Raw genomic sequence first — 17,622 nt, forward strand, 5'->3', positions numbered from 1 at the left:
GAAGAGTTCTGCATGTTTGTTTAACACTGCAGTCAGACCTGACTCCCCTTTTGACATCATGCGGACTGCAGGCCAGTCCAGTGTGATTTTCTCTAGCCACGCACGTCCCAGTAGCGATGGGTAATTTCCCTTTACCACATATAGTGGCAGTTTTGCAGTCTGTCCGTTCAATTTAATTGTAACCTCAATGGCGCCTCTCATGGCCACAGGTTCGCCGGTATACGTCTTTAGCACAATGTTTGTTGGCTGAAGGGTAAGATGCTTTAGCATTTTGTTGTAGACAGTGTCTGAACCAAGGGACACAGCTGCGCCTGTGTCCACCTCCATCCGCACTGATTGTCCCTCCACCAGTGGTGACATCCAATAGCCATTTGAACCACCTGTAACTGTCAGTATGTGCACCTCTTCCTCCTCAGAGGTGTCGCTCCCCTCTGTTTTGCTTGTTCCATCATACTGCACTGAATGAACACTCTTTTTCCTCTCTTGTCCAAATACAGACATTTTGCTTCCATGCTTCCCAGCTCTGTCTGTTCTTTTTTTTACCTCTACAGGCGCGTTCAATGTGACCCTTTTTGCCACAATTTCGGCATTCCAGCTCCGTACACCAGCAGTCATTAGCTTGATGGCCCATTTTCCCACAACGGTAACATGTGCCGTTCCGCGCACCTTTAGGCTCAGACGACACCTTGTGAACTCTCCCTGTTGAACTCAACTGGTGAGCCTCCTTTTCCGCCATCTCCATGGAGACACTAACTTCAATGGCCTTTTCAAGTGTAAGGTTGTCCTCAGTAAGAAGGCGCTTCTGTGTGGCTGCACTTTGCAGACCACACACAAGTCTGTCTCTAATGGTGTCATTCAGCACCTCCTTGAACTGGCAGTGTTCCGACAACCTTTTTAAAGCAGCAATAAACATCGTCACTGATTCCCCCTCCTCTTGATTCCGTTTATGAAATCTAAATCTCTCAGCAATAACCAGAGGTTTTGGTGAAAAATGTGCTCCAAGAATTTCCACTAGTTGCTTATATGTTTTAGTTCCTGGCTTATCTGGCTGCACAAGGCTGCGAAGTAAATTGAATGTCTTCGGCCCCATTACACTCAAAAAGGTAGGCACGACCTTTTCGTTTGCCACCGCATTCGCCAAGACAAAATAGTCAAAACGTTCCGTATAAGCGCTCCATTGCTCCACATTTTCATCAAAATCACCGATGTTTCCTAATATAGTAGCCATCTCACGTTTCAAATTTAAATTTCTGTTTACTCACTGCACCCGTAACGTACGCAGATTCATCCACTCCTCGTCGCCACTTTATTGTGTCGGTACCTTTTTACCTAGACACAATTAGAACTCAGAACTCAGAGATTCAAACATGAAGTGCTTTATTCGAAGGGAAAGGGAAGTTCTGGAGAGTTCCGAACAAAGAGAGCTAAACTTAACCAAGAGACCACTCAACCATTTATCTGCTGTGACAGCGCCACCACAGGTGGGAGGAGAACACACAATACATAACATGGCCTACACCTGTTCCTCTGTTACAAGACAATCTCTGTTTGCCACCTCCTCCTAATCACGAGCCTACAAACGTACTGTGTAAAGAATTATGGGTGAGATTAATTCTCTTACCATTCCACAGTGCTACACCTCGGTATATCTAAGATGAATAAAAATAAATATTGGTAGCAACTTTCAGATTAAAACTGGTCAGCTAGTTCCTCCATGATTACAAAAGCGATTGAGTGTGAACCTTTGGCTCTTTATTTGTATAATAAATACATTCCTCATTATATAAACTACACTTTTCTCCCAATCTCTCCACTACTCTTCTGAAGGCACTCAATCTTGCTCAAGTTTTATTCCATGGATGCCAGCAGCTAGTATCTCACCAATTGGCTATCCTTCAAGTGTGAACCTACTTAGTGAAAACCCGGGAGAGTTCAAAAGCAGTGGGAGCAGAGTGAGACACAAAGGACCGGTGAGTGTAAAGAAGTAAAATGTAATTGAAGTGCGACATCACCTGAAAGCAGGTAAGTGATTGGTTGGTGAGTATTTCTCTATTTCTCGCTTTTTTTCCCAAGCTTGAGCGTCTAAATTTAAGTGCCTTGGTGTAGATTAAAAGATATAAATGTTCCAAATTTTAAAACAATTCAGTAATTGAGATGGGAGACCAGGCAATTTGTTGTTGTTGCATGTGGGAGCTCGTGGACACCATTGAGGTCCAGGGTGACCACATCTGCAGCAAATGTTGGCTGCTCGAGGAACTTCGGCTCAGAGTTGATGAGCTGGAGTCTGAGCTTCAGACACTGCGACACATTAGGGAGGGGGAGCGTTACCTGGACACTATGTTCCAGGAGGCAGTCACACCCACTAGAATATTTACTTCCAATTTGGCCCATGGTCAGGGACAGGAGGGTGTGACTACAAGTGAGGCCGGTATTGGGATCCAGGAGGTAGTGGTGGAGGAGCCTCAGCCCTTGGCCTTGTCCAACAGATACGAGATTTTTGCTCCCTGTGTGGACGAGGTCAGGGACTGCAGGGAGGATGAGTAAACTGACCACAGCACGGTGGTACAGGGAGCCATTCAAGTGGGGGGAGCAAAAAGAAATGTTGTAGTGATTGGGGACAGTATAGTGAGGGGGATAGATACTGTTCTCTGCAGCCGAGAGCGTGAGTGCCGAAGGCTGTGTTGTCTGCCCGGTGCCAGGGTTAAGGACATCTCCTCTGGGCTGGAGAGAAACTTGGAGTGGGAGGGGGAAGATCCAGTTGCCGTGGTCCACGTAGGTACCAATGACATAGGTAGGACAAAGAAAGAGGTTCTGCTGAGAGAGTATGAGCAGCTAGGGGCTAAATTAAAAAGCAGAACCACAAAGGTAATAATCTCTGGATTACTACCTGAGCCACGAGCGAATTTGCATAGAGTAAATAAGATCAGAGAAATGAACGAGTGGCTCAAAGACTGGTGTGGGAGAAATGGGTTTCGGTTTGTGGGGCACTGGCACCAGTACTGGGATAAGAGGGAGCTGTTCCGTTTGGACGGGCTTCACTTGAACCATGCTGGGGCTAGAGTCATGGAAAATCGAATAACTAGGGCTGTAGAGAAGGCTTTAAACTAAATAGTGGGGGGGAGGATCCAGGTGAGTGGGAAAATAAAAAGTCAATGAGAAATGAGAAAGCAATAGAGCAGCCTAGAGATGGGGGAAATAATAACCAGAGTGTGACAGGAAGGGACAGAATGTTTAAAATTAAGAGTGTAACAGAAAAAAAGGCCAAAACAAGGAAAAATGGTAAAAATAAAAAGTTAAAAGCTTTATATCTGAATGCACGCAGCATTCATAACAAGATAAATGAGTTGACGGCACAAATAGATACAAATGGGTATGATCTGATCGTCATTACAGAGACGTGGTTGCAAGGCGACCAGGGCTGGGAACTGAATATTCCAGGGTATATGATAATTCGGAAGGATAGAAAGAAAGGAAAGGGAGGTGGGGTGGCTTTGTTGGTAAAAGATGGGATCAGTGCAGTGGTGAGAAGTGATATTGGCTCAGAAGATCAAGATGTAGAATTGTTTTGGGTGGAGATAAAAAATAACATGGGGTAAAAGTCTCTGGTGGGCATAGTCTACAGGCCCCCGAACAATAGCAATGCTGTTGGGCAGAGTATAAATCAACTAATAATGGAGGCCTGTAAAAAAGGTACGGTAATAATCATGGGTGATTTTAATCTCCATATTGATTGGACAAATCAAATTGGCCATGGTAGCCTGGAGGAGGAGTTCATAGAGTGCATCCGGGATGTTTTCCTAGAACAGTATGTAATGGAACCAACCAGGGAGCAGGCTATCTTGGATCTGGTACTATGTAATGAGACAGAATTAATAAATGATCTCATAGTAAAGGATCCTCTAGGAAAAAGTGATCATAGCATGGTTGAATTTCAAATTCAGTTAGAGGGTGAAAAAGTTGTATCTCAAACAAAGGCAATTATAATGGCATGAGGGCAGAACTGGCTAAAGTGGACTGGAAAAACAAAATTTAGGGTAAGAAAGTTGAAATGCAGAGGCGGACATTTAAGGAGATATTTCATAACTCTCAACAAAAATATATTCCAGTGAGAAAGAAAGATTTTAAGAGAAGGGAGCACCATCCGTGGCTAACTAAGGAAGTAAAGGATGGTATCAAATTGAAAACAAAGGCATACAATGTTGCCAAGATTGGTGGGAGACCAGGGGATTGGGAAATTTTTAAAAACCAGCAAAGGATGACTAAAAAAATAATAAAGAGAGAGATGAATTATGAGTAAGCTGGCAAGAAACATTAAAACAGCTAGTAAGAGCTTCTACGGGTATATAAAAAGGAAGAGGGTAGCTAAAGTAAACATTGGTCCCTTAGAGGATGAGACTGGGGAATTAATAATGGGGAATGGGGAAATGGCAGAGACTCTGAACAAATATTTTTCACCTGTCTTCACTGTAGAAGACACTAACAACATCCCAATAATGGATAATAAAGGGGCCACAGGGAGGGGGGAACTAAAGACAATCATTATCATTAAGGAAATAGTACTTGGTAAAATAATGGGACCAAAAGATGACAAGTCCCCTGGACCAGATGGCCTGCATCCCAGGGTCTTAAAAGAAGTGGCTGCAGAGATAGTGGATGCATTGGTTACAATATACCTAAATTCCCTGGACTCTGGAAAGGTCCCAGCGGATTGGAAAACCGCTAATGTAACACCCCTATTTAAGAAAGGAGGGAGACAGAAAGCAGGAAACTATAGACCAGTTAGCCTAACATCTGTCATTGGGAAAATGCTGGAGTCCTTCATTAAGGAAGCAGTAGCAGGGCATTTAGAAAAACATACTGCAGTCAAACAGAGTCAGCTGGTTTTAGGAAAGGGAAATCATATTTAACAAATTTGCTGGAGTTCTTTGAGGATGTAACAAGCAGGGTGGACAAGGGTGAGCCAGTGGATGTGGTGTATTTGGATTTCCAGAAGGCATTCGATAAAGTGCCACATAAAAGGTTATTGCATAAGATAAGAGCTCACGGAGTTGGGGGTAATATATTAGCATGGATAGAGAATTGGCTAACTAATAGAAAGCATAGAGTCGGGATAAATGGGTCATTTTCTGGTTGGCAAATGGTAACTAGTGGGGTGCCACAAGGATCGGTGCTGGGGCCCCAACTATTTACAATCTACATTGATGACTTGCATGAAGGGATCGAGTGTAATGTAGCCAAGTCTGCAGATGATACAAAGATGGGTGGGAAAGCAAGTTGTGCAAAGGACTCAAAGAATCTGCAAAGGGATATAGACAGGCTAGGTGAGTGGGCAAACATTTGGCAGATGGAGTATAATGTGGGAAAGTGCGAGGTTATCCACTTTGGCAGGAAAAATAAAAAAGCAAACTATTATTTAAATGGAGAGAGATTACAAAATGCTACAGTTCAGAGGGACCTGGGAGTCCTTGTGCATGAAACACAAAAAGTTAGCATGCAGGTAGAGCAAGTAATCAAAAAGGCAAATGGAATGTTGGCCTTTATTTCAAGGGGGTTGGAGTATAAAAGCAGGGAAGTCCTGCTACAACTGTACAGGGTATTGGTGAGACCACACCTTGAGTACTGCGTACAGTTTTGGCCTCCTTATCTAAGGAAGGATATACTTGCCTTAGTGGTGGTGCAACGAAGGTTCACTGGATTGATTCCTAGGACAAGAGGGTTGTCCTAAGAGAAGAGATTGAGTAGATTGAGCCTGTACTCTCTGAAGTTTAGAAGAATGAGAGGTGATCTCATTGAAACATATAAAATTCTGCAGGGGATTGACAGGATAAATGCTGAGAGATTGTTTCCTCTGGCTGGAGAATCTAGAACTGGTGGGGGGGGGGGGCATAGTCTCAGAATAAGGGGTTGGCCTTTTAAGACCGAGATGAGAAGGAATTTCTTCACTCAGAGTATTGTGAATCTTTGAAATGTTCTGTCCCAAAGGGCTGTGGATGCTCAGTCGTTGAGTATATTCAAGGCTGAGATAGATAGATCTTTGAGGGGCTAAATTCGGCTGATTTGCACCTCCCGTTAGTGCCCTAAGAGGGCGCTAACAGGGCACAAATCAACTAGCGCCTGGGCGCGGCACCGCTAACACCTCCCCTGAAATTCAGCGGGAGGTTAGTGGCGCCGCGGGCCACTGTGCCGCCGGCGATGACATAATTGCCGTGTGCAGCGCCCCACTCGCGCCCCGGCTGTAATATTGGGTGGTTGCCCCCCCGACTTACCACCGGACGCTATGTCCGCCAGGGGTCAGGGGGGCCTACCTGCGGGTGGGGCTAGTTAAAGGCAGGTGGTGGGCAGCCATTTTTGTTGCTGGCTGCCTGCCCCCGTTGCTGTCCCCAGCCCCAGTGAAGCCACCCCGCGGGGTGCCGGCTGCTCTCTGTGAGCCCAGCGCTCCTCTTGAGTGCCGGGCTCATTTGCCGGCACTCCCAATCCCTGGTGGCCCAGCTGGGCGCCGGGACGCGCTGCGCCAGGCCCCTCCCCTTTAATAAGGGGAGGAAGGCCTGCAGTACTGCGGCATGTAGCTCCGCGATATTGACTCGCAGCGCCCCAAGAGGGACACGGGGTGCTTCCAGTAGCGCCCCTCCTCCCTCTCGGGGCGCTACCTGGGAAAATAGGCTGCAGGGGTGCTAACTTTTTCGGGGCGCTACCCAATTTTTACCCCTTGGATTCTAGAGGAATCAAGGGATATGGGGATAGGGCAGGAAAGTGGAGTTGAGGTCGAAGATCTGCCATGATCTTATTGAATGGTGGAGCAGGCTTGAGGGGCTGTATGGCCTACTTCTGCTCCTATTTCTTATGTTCTTATGTTCTTATATCCACACACCTGCACATCCAGCACTTTTCGCTGAACAGCCATCAAGAGTGAAAGCCTTGGCTAATTATTTTCACCCTCCCTAGCCGAACAATACAAAAGCCAATCATATTGCTCCCATTGGTTCCTCAGCTGTTGAGGGATTGAGTCTGGGACCTTGCTGATATCTAAGGTTCAATATGCTTGGCTTGGACATTATTAGTGTGGTTGAGGGTCGCGCAATATAAGCGTTGACTAGATTAGCGAGTAACATAAAAGGAATAGCAAAATCCTTTATAAACATGTAAATTGTAGAAGGGTAGTCAAAGGAAGAGTGGGGCCGATTATGGACCAAAAGGGAGATAGATCTTCTTGTAGAGGCAGTGGGCATGGCAGAGTTACTAAATGAGAATTTTGCATCTGTCTTCATTAAAGAAGAGGATGCTGCCAATGTCAAATAAGGAAGGAGGATGTGGAGAAAATGGATAGGATAAAAATAGATAACGAGGAGGTACTTAAAAGGTTGGCAGTGCTCAAAGTAAAAATGTCACCCGGTCCGAATGGGATGCATCCTAGGTTATTGAGGGAAGTAAGGGTGAAAATTGCAGAGGCTTTGACCACAATCTTCCAATCCTCCTTAGATATAGGAGTGGTGCCAGAGGAAGGGAGGATTGTAAATGTTACACCCCTTTTCAAAAAGGGTGAGAGGGATAAACCCGACAACTATAGGCCAGTCAGTCTGACGCAGTGGTGGGGAAACTTTTAGAGACAAAATCCGAGACAATATTAATTGGCACTTGGAAAAATATGACCAAATAAATGAAAGTCAGCATGGATTTGTCAAAGGCAAATCATTTTTGACCAACTTGATTGAGTTTCTTGATGAAGTAATGAAAAGAATTGATGAAGGTAGTGCGGTTAATGTTGTGTGTATGGACTTACAAAAGTCGTTTGATAAAGTACCACATAATAGACACGTTAGCAAAATTGAAGCCCATCGGATTAAATGGGTAGTGGCTGCGTGGACAGGAAATTGGCTAAGGGACAGAAAACAGAGAGTAGCGGTGAACAATTGTTTTTCAGACTGGAGGGAAAAATACAGTGGTGTCTCCCAGAGGTTGGTATTAGGACCAATGTTCCCTCTAATTTTTTCTTGTGCAGGGTCCCTTTAACTGGCTGCGTGGCCCATTCAAATTTTCGCGAATGCGCGGTTATTTCCATTGAAAAGCCGATGAATGGCCTGCGCGGGATCTCCAGACTGCTGCGTGGCCACGCAGCTTAGCGGGATCGTGATTAGGACCACTGCTCCTTTTGATATATATTAATGACCTGGACTTGGTTATACAAGGTATAATTTCAAAGTTTGCAGATAACATGAAACTTGGAAATGTAATAAACAGTGAGGAGGATAGCAACAGACTTCAGCAGGACATAGACATACTGGTGAAATGGGCTGAAACATGGCAGATGAACATTAACGAAGAGAAGTGTGAAGTGATTCATTTTGGGAGGAAGAATGAGGAGAGGCAATATGAACTAAATGGTACAATTTTAAAGGGGGTGCAGGAACAGAGAGACCTGGGGGTATATGTACACAAGTCTTTGAAGGTGGCAGGACAAGTTGAGAAGGCTGTTAAAAAGGCATACGGGATCCTTGGCTTTATAAATAGAGGCATAGGGCTGGATTTTGCCAGCCCTGGGGAGGCAGGTTTGGAGGCGGGACTGCCAGGAAAATGGCAGAATTTGGGGGCGGGTGCCCAACCCGCCTCCATGCCATCTTGCCAGGAGGCAGGTAGCCGACCCGCGCCGGGTCCCAAGGGGATTAATGCCAATTAACTACCTGTTAACAGGTAGTTAACAGGCAGTTTTTTGGCTAATCCCTATTTTGAGCCCTGAAGTGTGGGCTTCCCAACGGCTCCGAACCTCGCCAGGGTCAGCAAGGCGGGCCGTCGGTCTGCGGGGGTCGGAGGGGCTATGATGTCCGGTGTGCAGGTGAGTAATGGGTGCATGTGTACAGAGGTAAGTGTGTGAGGTGTGTGTAAAGTGTTTTAATAAGTTTTACTTACCTTTACTTCTTCCTGCAGGCTTCCTCCCTTCAGGTCTCGGGAGTCGCTCAGCTCAATGGCACAGAAAGCAGAATGGCTGCTGAACTGTCAAAAGCTGCAGCCTTCTGCTTTCTGGTCAGGAAGGCTTTCGAATTGAGTCCTCAGTAAAGACACAACTTAGAAGACAGATTGTCAGTGTTTGACAGCTTCACCGAGCTGTCAAACGATGACATTTTATCTGATAAAAGCTCTTGACAGCTGAAACAGCACTCGCTGACGTCACCTGTAACTGACTTTCCCTTAATTGGCCTGCTAAGCCCACTGGGCAGGCTTAACAAGGTCAATCAAGGGAAAATAGCGTGGGTTGGCCACAAGTCGATTGAGGCAGGACTAAAACCCAACAAGTGGGATTCCCGCCTCCAAAAGCTCCCCATTGGCAAAATCCAGCCCATAGAGTACAAAAGCAAGGAAGTTATGCTAAACCTTTATAAAACACTGGTTAGGCCCCAGCTAGAGTATTGTGGCCAATTCTGTGCATCACACTTTAGGAAGGATGTCAAGGCCTTGAAGAAGGTGCAGAGGAGATTTACTAGAATGGTACCAGGGATTAGGGACTTCAGTTATGTGGAGAGACTAGAGAAGCTGCGATTATTCTCCTTAGAACAGCGAAGGTTAAGAGGAGATTTGATAGAGGTGTTCAAAATCATTAAGGGTTTTGATAGAGTAAATAAGGAGAAACTGTTTCCAATGGCTGAAGGGTCGGTAACCAGAGGACACAGATTTAAGGTAATTGGTAAAAGAACCAGAGGCAACATAAGGAAATAAATTTTACGCAAAGAGTTGTTATGATCTGGAAAGCAATACTTGAAAGGGTGGTGGGAGCAGACTCAATAGTAACTTTCAAAAGAGAATTGGATAAATATCTGAAGTGGAAAAATTGGCAGGGCTATGGGAGAGAGCATAGGAGTGGGACTAATTGGAGAGCTCTTTCAAAGAGCCGGCACAGGCACGATGGGCCAAATGGCTTTTTTCTGTGCTGCATCATTCTATGATTCTATGATTTGGTCCATTGTGTCTGTATCAGCTCTTTGCTAAAGCAATCCAAAAGTAATTGCATTGTCCTGCTTACTCCTCATAGTCCTGTATTTTTCTCTGCTTCAAATGTTTATCTATTCTTCCCTTTGACGACACAATGGTCTTTGCCTCAACTACTCTCTGTGGGAAATTATTCCATTCTCTCTGCATAAACAAATGTCTCCTAACCTCTCTCCTCGCTCTCTTACTAATGATTTTAAGCTGGTAGCCCCTCATCACTTCTTCCCCAACCAGAGGAAATAGACAATTCTTATTCACCCTATCAAAAGCATTCACCTACAGCATGGCTTCAGCTTGGCTCAATGGTAGCACTTCCCCCAAATTAGAAGCTTATAGGTTTAAGCCTCACTCCAGGGCTTGAGTATAAAATACATGCTGACATGCCAGTGTAATATTGAAGGAGTACTACATTGTTGGAGGTGCCTTTTGTATCTTTTGGTTGAGATGTTAAACGAAGGCCTTGACTGCATATTCAGGTAGATGTAAAAAAAAAAATCTCACAGCATTATCTGAGGAAGAGAAGGGAATGTCTAATATTTACCCCACAACCAACACCACTAAAATAGATTTATCTGGTCATTTAGGAACATGGGAACATAGGAACAGCAGTAGGCCGTTCAGCCCCTCAGGCCTGTCCTGCCCTTCAATTATCTGTAGCTGAACTCCATTTACTCACCATTGCTCCATATCCAATGATACCCTTACACAAAAGCAAAATCCTGCGGATGCTGGAAATCTGAATAAAAACAGAAAATGCTGGAAATACTCAGCAGGTCATGCAGCATCTGTGGAGAAAGAAACAAAGTTGACGGCCGGAACTTTCTGTACCTGGGTGGGTCGGGTGCGGATGGTCGGTGTGGCGGGTCGCGACCCTGTTGCTGCTTCCATCCCACTACAGAAAACAACTTTGCGTCAATGGGGTCTATTAAGCCCGCCCAGTGCGTTACCTGGCCCAATTAAATGGCGCGCGTCTGATGATGTCACCCATGATGCGTTTTCAGCCAGTAGATTTAAAGGAGCCATGGCCACGTTGCATTTGAAGGTTCATCTAGGAATGTGCAGTCACTGCACTGGAGCTTTTGATTGTTCCAAACACTTGGGGGGGGGGAATTTGGTATCGACAATTTTGGGGCGCTAATATCGGCCAGACGCAAAATTTAGCGCCCGACACAAATTATTGCCGGCGACCGGGAAATTCGTCTCCAGCGCCGCTGGGGGTTGATTGGAGCACTAAGTCAAGCACTACACAGCTCTCTTAGGGCGCTAGCATCTGGGAACGGGGCGCTACCTCAGAGCGCTACACAAGCTCACGCGATGTCAATTACCTTATACTCAGACATACTAGCGCCTTCCAGTTCTTAAAGGGGAGAGTCCATCATGCTGCCCAGCCTCACCCTGATCAATGCTGCTTCTGACCTGAGCCTGCAAGGAGGTGAACATCTTCAACAACAATTATCATGGCTGCTCAGAGGCCCAGGGAGAGAGCTCGCTGGTTTAGCGATTAGGCATTGGTGGCTCTGGTTGTGGCCGTGGAACGCCGACGGGCAGTGCCGTTTCCAGACACTGGCAGGAGGCCATTGCCCTGGGAGTTCACAAGGACGTGGAGGGAGGTTGCCCATTACGTATCGTCCAGGAGCCTGGTCCAAAGGACTCGCACGCAGTGCCACAAGAAGTTAATCGACCTCACTCGGGTGGTCAGGGTGAGTAGATGCTTGAAATACCTCTACATCCCACCATCTCAACCTCACTCTGAGCACAGACAGTATAAAGTGCCAAATCCCCAACACTCTCCCAACAACTATGCCCATCTACTAAAAGTCACATCCACATCTCACATCTTACAGACATTAGCGGTTATTCAACTATGGTAGGCACATCTGCCAAACACATGGCTGCACACTCACTCACATGCTGTCCTTTTTCTTGCAGACCAAGCTTTCTCATAACAGAAGGAAGCAACAACACACGGGAGGAGGTCAGGCGGAGCTGCACCCCCTCACACAGCTGGAGGAGCGAGTTCAGAGACTAATCGTGAGCCATGTCATGGGCGCTGTGGCAGTTGGAGAGGTTGACCTCCTTGGGGACAGCAACAGTATGTTCACCATCTCTCCTCTCTCATACCACTTCCCCCTCACAACACCAGCCTTTCCCACTTTCCATCTGACGATACTGTCTCCATTCCTTGCTCCCTTCCTGCACCCCCTGCCCTCACATTAAACCCACTCTTGTACCTTCCTGCTTTCAGATAGTGAGCCACCATCTAACAATCCTGTCCCTCAGCCTCAAAGTGGCAGTAATGCGGGAGATGAGGAGAAATACCAAGCTTGCGTCTCCCGAGGGCGAGACATCCAATACTGGGACCACGCGGTTGCTGGAGGGGAGCAGAGGAAATGACTCTGATGTGGGTGAAGCTCCAGGACCTAGTGGGCTGCAGCAACGCCATGGGGAAAGGAAAGCTCAGGGGCCATCTCCCCGGAGTGTGAGTGCGCGCACGAATTCTGCTGCACAGGACTCAGATGAGGACTTTGATATCGCGGCGATGAACACTCAGGCGATGAGCATGCACATTGAGCTCATGGATGCAATGGCAAGGGTGTCCGAGAGCATGGATGCACTGGCTAGGAGCGTAGAGGAGTCCGCCGCCAGCACAGCTGTCATCTGTGCGCAAACCCTTGAACCCATCCTTGCCTCGTTGCAGAGGATGGTTGACTTGCAGAGAGACCGTGGCGACCCAGACCCCCATGCCGTGTATAATGGCTGAGGTGGCAGCATCTATTGCAGCACAGGCTGAGAAAACGCAACGGCTTAGTGCTGGAATCGAGTCATTGGTTGGTGCCATCCAATCTCAGACTGTTCTGATGCAGTCTCAGATTGATGCCACGCAAGCACTGACTGCTGCCATCGTCACTGGATCGCTCACAATCCACTAGGGATCTCACGGTGCCACAGCAGGCCAGCAATCTGTGCTATAGCAGATTGCTCCGGATGCTGTGGTTCTGCCCCGTGGGAGTGGCAGTGTGTCGGTCGAGCAGGAAGGTGCTGTCCTCTCTCAGGATGACAGCATTCCTGCTCCCACCACTGTCACTTCCCCATTGCACTTGCCACAGCCTGTAACTGAGCCAGCTCAGACTGCTGCCGCCCATGCTGAGTTGGTGCAGTCTGCAGCCGGGCCCTCCAGGCCCAGAGCTGGTCGAGGGCATCCTTCAAGGCCATCTGCAGTCTCTGGATCCAGCATTCAGCAGCCTTCCACCAGCCTTGCTGCAGCCACTGGGGTCACATTACGGAGGAGCAGTAGGGTGGGAAGGGGGGAAGTGCGAAGGGGAGGGAGATCATTGAAAAAGGCCGAATAACTAAAATTTTTCTAACATATGGGAGGAGTGTTTGTAACAACGTTGGATGTGTATGTAAATATATTGTTCACTCTGTTAAGACTTATTTTGATGTGGTAAGAACCAGTTTTGTTTGCTAATGAATTGTTGTTTGTTTGTTATTGGTTGTGCTTAATAAGACACAGTTGTTCAGAAAAATATATTTTTTTATTGAAACGTTACAAATTTCCTCATGTTACTCATTGGAGCTTTGCCCGGTAATAGGGGCTGCGGGATGGCTGTAATGATGTGGTTGTTGATCCCAAATGCCATCTGCTGTCTCATTCATTGGAAGCGCTGTGTTATGAGGCGTTCACGAACGACCCTTGCAGAAGCAACATTGAGCACCTCCCTCCCACGTTGTTGCTGCTCGTCCTCCTCTTCATCCTCCTCCTCCTCCTCTCCCTCTTCCTCCTCCTGAGATGGTCCACCAATTCCTGGTGGCAATGGCTGGGTCCTCAGAATTGCGAGGTTGTGAAGCATGCAGCACACAATGAAAACCGATACTCGATCAGAGGAGTACTGCAGAGCTCCTCCAGAGTGGTCAAGACACCGGAACCGTTGCTTCAGTATGCCGATCGTCTGTTCCATGAGGTTCCTAGTGGAGCTATGGCTCTCATTGTAGGCGAGCTCAGCAGGAGTGTTGGGGTTACGGAACGGTGTCATCAGCCAGGTGCAGAGTGGATAACCCTTGACCCCGAGGAGCCAGCCATGAACTTGATGCGGTGGTTGGAACAGGTCTGGGACACCAGTCTGGCGCAGGATGACTGCATCGTGGCTGCTGCCAGGATAGCGGGCATTCACGGCGAGTATGCGCTGTCTGTGGTCACAGACCAACTGGACATTCAGAGAGTGGAAGCCTTTGCGGTTGCGGAAAATCTCTGCATTTTCATGAGGTGCCCGCAATGCCACGTGCGTGCAGTCAATGGCGCCCTGAACCATGGGGAAGCCCGCTATCCTAGCAAAGCCACATGTGCATTCACGCTGTTTTTCTCAGGTCATGGGGAATGAGATATACTGCCTTCTTCTTTTGTAGAGTGCATTTGTGACCTCCCGGATGCAGCAATGGACAGCGAAGTAGGTGTTCGCAATATCCCCTGTTGAAGCCTGAAAGGAGCCGCTGGCGTAGAAATTGAGAGCCACTGTCACCTTCACTGCCACCGACAGAGATGTCCTGGTCCTGAACTGAGGCTGGAGCTCTGGATGCAGGAGGTGGCAGAGCTCAGTGACCACCTCCTTGCTGAAGCGGAGCCTTCTAAAACACTGCTCCTCGGACAGATGAATGTATGAGAACTGCTCCCGGAATACCCTGGGAGGGTAAGGTCTCCTGTGTAGAGTCCTGTTGGCCCTCCTCCCTCTGGCCATGTTTTCCACTCTCTCTCTCCGCTTCCGCTACCTCCAACGGGGAAGCTGGAGGACGAGGCCCTGTGCTAGTACAGCCCCATTAAATCTTCTAAAGGTGATAGTAATAAAGCTTACAGAAATGGGAACCTGAAAAGTCTTGCTGACGAACAAAACTCCTTCAAGTAGGATAGTGTTAAATGTCTCCAGACGCTGCTCTCCCTCTCTCAACCTGCGGATGCAAAATTGATTGCCCACAGGAAAAATCAGGAAGCGCACGCCTTTAAATAGCGCTACCCCCCCCCAGCTCCCAGCTGACTGCAGACCGTCCCCCTCTACCTGTTGTTCCTACCACCAGGCGCTGAGGCAGGGGGCAAGAATCAATTTTCGGTCCAGGGTGCTACCAGGGCGAAGCGCGCTTGGAGGACGTCACGATCTCCGGGCGCAGAAGATCGTGGCGGTAGTGTTTAGCGCCACCACAAACAGACAGATTAATTTCAGGGCGGTGCTAAAATCACCATGCTCGGGCGATAAGTTGCTAGTGCCCCATTAGCACCCCCGGGGGCACTAACGGGAGGCGCTAACCAACCAAATTTTTTCCCCCTTGGAAACATGACTGCACAGAGGCAGAGTGCTGCACCCAGATTCTCTGATGACTTCCTCCATATGCTTGTGGTTGTAGTCAGAGCATGCAAGGAGGCCCTCTTCCCTTCCAATGGGCAGAAAAGACCTCCCCAGGAGACAAAAAGAGCCTGGCTCCAAATTGCAGAGGAGGTCAACAGCAGGGATGTGGTCAGGAGGACCTGAGTGCAATGTTTCAATGATCTCATTGGATCAGGAAAGGTGAGTACAAAGCCACACTCAAATTCATCCTGCTGTACCTCTCATCACATCCCCATCACTCTGCCTTCCCAACCCTACTCCTGCATATCATTACTCATACCAACATACCTTGCACGTCCACCCATCCCTCTCTCTCGATCTACATTATCACATCCCCATCTCACTAGCCACCCCTCACACTCACTCTCATCCTAATGCAATCATACCAACTAACAACACACAAGGAGGCCATTTGGCATTGCCACCCCAATCCATCATAGTCTTCCTCTAAAGATCTAACCCATCCATTCATTACACTCATTCCATCAGTCTCACTCAACCTTCTCTTCTTTCCTTCCTTGCAGGAAAAGAGAGCACACAATAAGAGGGAAAGGGAGAGAACTGGAGATGGAACGCCATCATTTGCCACCCTCACAACAGCAGAGGAGGCTGCCTTGGAAGTATTGGGATTCGCCAAGCAGCTCGAGGTGAGAGATGGAGAGAGGGGGACATCTCAGCAACCTGGTGACAGAATTACATATCAAACAGCTACATGGCATAAATCAGTCACTCATATGGAGACTGATGTCATCAGCCACTGAATGGTCATCATATGCATAATAGTATCTGTACCCATTATTCATATGACATATCTAACTCATCTTTTTAGTCTCCCACAGGTCCAACAAGTGCTCCCCATGGTGAGACATATCGGTACCTCCACCAATGGTGAATGGCTTGGTCATTGTGGGAATGGTTTATGGTGTTGCTGTGGGGTGGTGCCAACCTGGTGCAGCATGTGGCAGCCATATGGGTATACAGTGTAAAGTTAAGTAAATCTGGCCATGATGAAGCCATCCCTGGCCTACGCGCTGCAATGTGCTCGGGTGCTGCTGCCCTCTGTCCTGTGCAGCATCAAGTGGTTGCGGAGAAGGTTGGTGGTGTTGTTGTTGGTGCTGCTGGTGTGCCTGGTGCTGCTGGTGTTGGGGCTCATCGTGGTCAGATTCTGAGGACCAAGATGAGACAGTATAAATGGCACCCATGTAGATGAAATAGATGGCAGGTCAAGTAGAGTTGACAGAAGCAATCTGTCAATGGTGAGAGAGGTTCTTCCAATGAGGTGGCACTGGATGGAGACTTTGCCGGAAACACTTGCAGCCTGCAGAAAGTTAAATCTGTGTTGGCGATGTAGTCAGCAACAGCTTCTGCCTGAGGAAAGTGATCAGCTGTGAGGTGGGAGCTTTTATAGTACATTTGATGCTGTCAAGTAATCAGCTGGAGCAATGGCCACTCAACTCCCGCCTCAGGTTGATGGACATGGTTCCCGAGCTGCGCGAATCCCATGGCCATGCAGGGAAATTTGAAATGTAGGGGAAAAAGGTTCTTAAGCATCTGACAACAAGCTTATAATGATTTCAATTAGGTTGCCCGCCTCTGCCGTTTGGATCACTGCTGCACCGGCAAACACACCTGAGGGAAAGGCACGAGGGAGCGGGATGACGGCGGGTTCCCGACCAGCTCTGACTTTTTTCAAATTTTCCACTTGATCTGCCTCCGATCGCACCCGCACAGACCCCAGAAAATTCCGGCCAACGTTTCAGGTCGATGACCTTTCGTATCCATTGATACCCTTACCCAACGAAAATCTATTGAACTCAGTCTTGAAAATTTCAATTGATCCAGCATCCACAATGTTTTGGAGGAGCAAGTTCCAGATTTCCACTCGCCTTTCTGTGAAAAAATGCTTCCTGATTTAACTCCTAAATGGTCTATGTTGCGTCCGTGTATAATAAGACACAGACTGCGGAGAACGGTACAATAGGTGTTTACTCAACGTGGCTCACACTGCAACTGATCTGTACAGATTACTACTCAGTGCTATATACAGGTGTGGTCACTGCCGGTACTGCAGTATACATGAGCTGTAAAACATATTTCCCCCCTTAAAGGTCCTGTTAATGCAAATGTGTTGCCCCACTCCTAATAACATTAGCAGAGAATGTATTCATCGTGGTCTATCTTTATTTTTATAACCTTCTAACTTGTTCTTCAACAGGTACTGATTCAGTTACTTCTTTAAAAAAGAAAATAATTAATTAACAGCATTAACTGAGTT

At 47.4% G+C, this 17,622-nt stretch overlaps 1 long non-coding RNA gene across 1 annotated transcript in view; it reads right to left on the reverse strand.

The window, feature by feature from the left end:
* LOC147115692 (uncharacterized) overlaps nucleotides 1-17,622 on the reverse strand; it is an 89,196-nt gene that overhangs the window by 42,414 nt on the left and 29,160 nt on the right. The window lies entirely within an intron of this gene.

The sequence above is a fragment of the Somniosus microcephalus genome, chromosome 6 (genome assembly GCF_052327205.1).
Source record: "Somniosus microcephalus isolate GS21.2 chromosome 6, FLI_Smic_1.0, whole genome shotgun sequence".
Taxonomy (NCBI): Eukaryota; Metazoa; Chordata; class Chondrichthyes; order Squaliformes; family Somniosidae; genus Somniosus; species Somniosus microcephalus.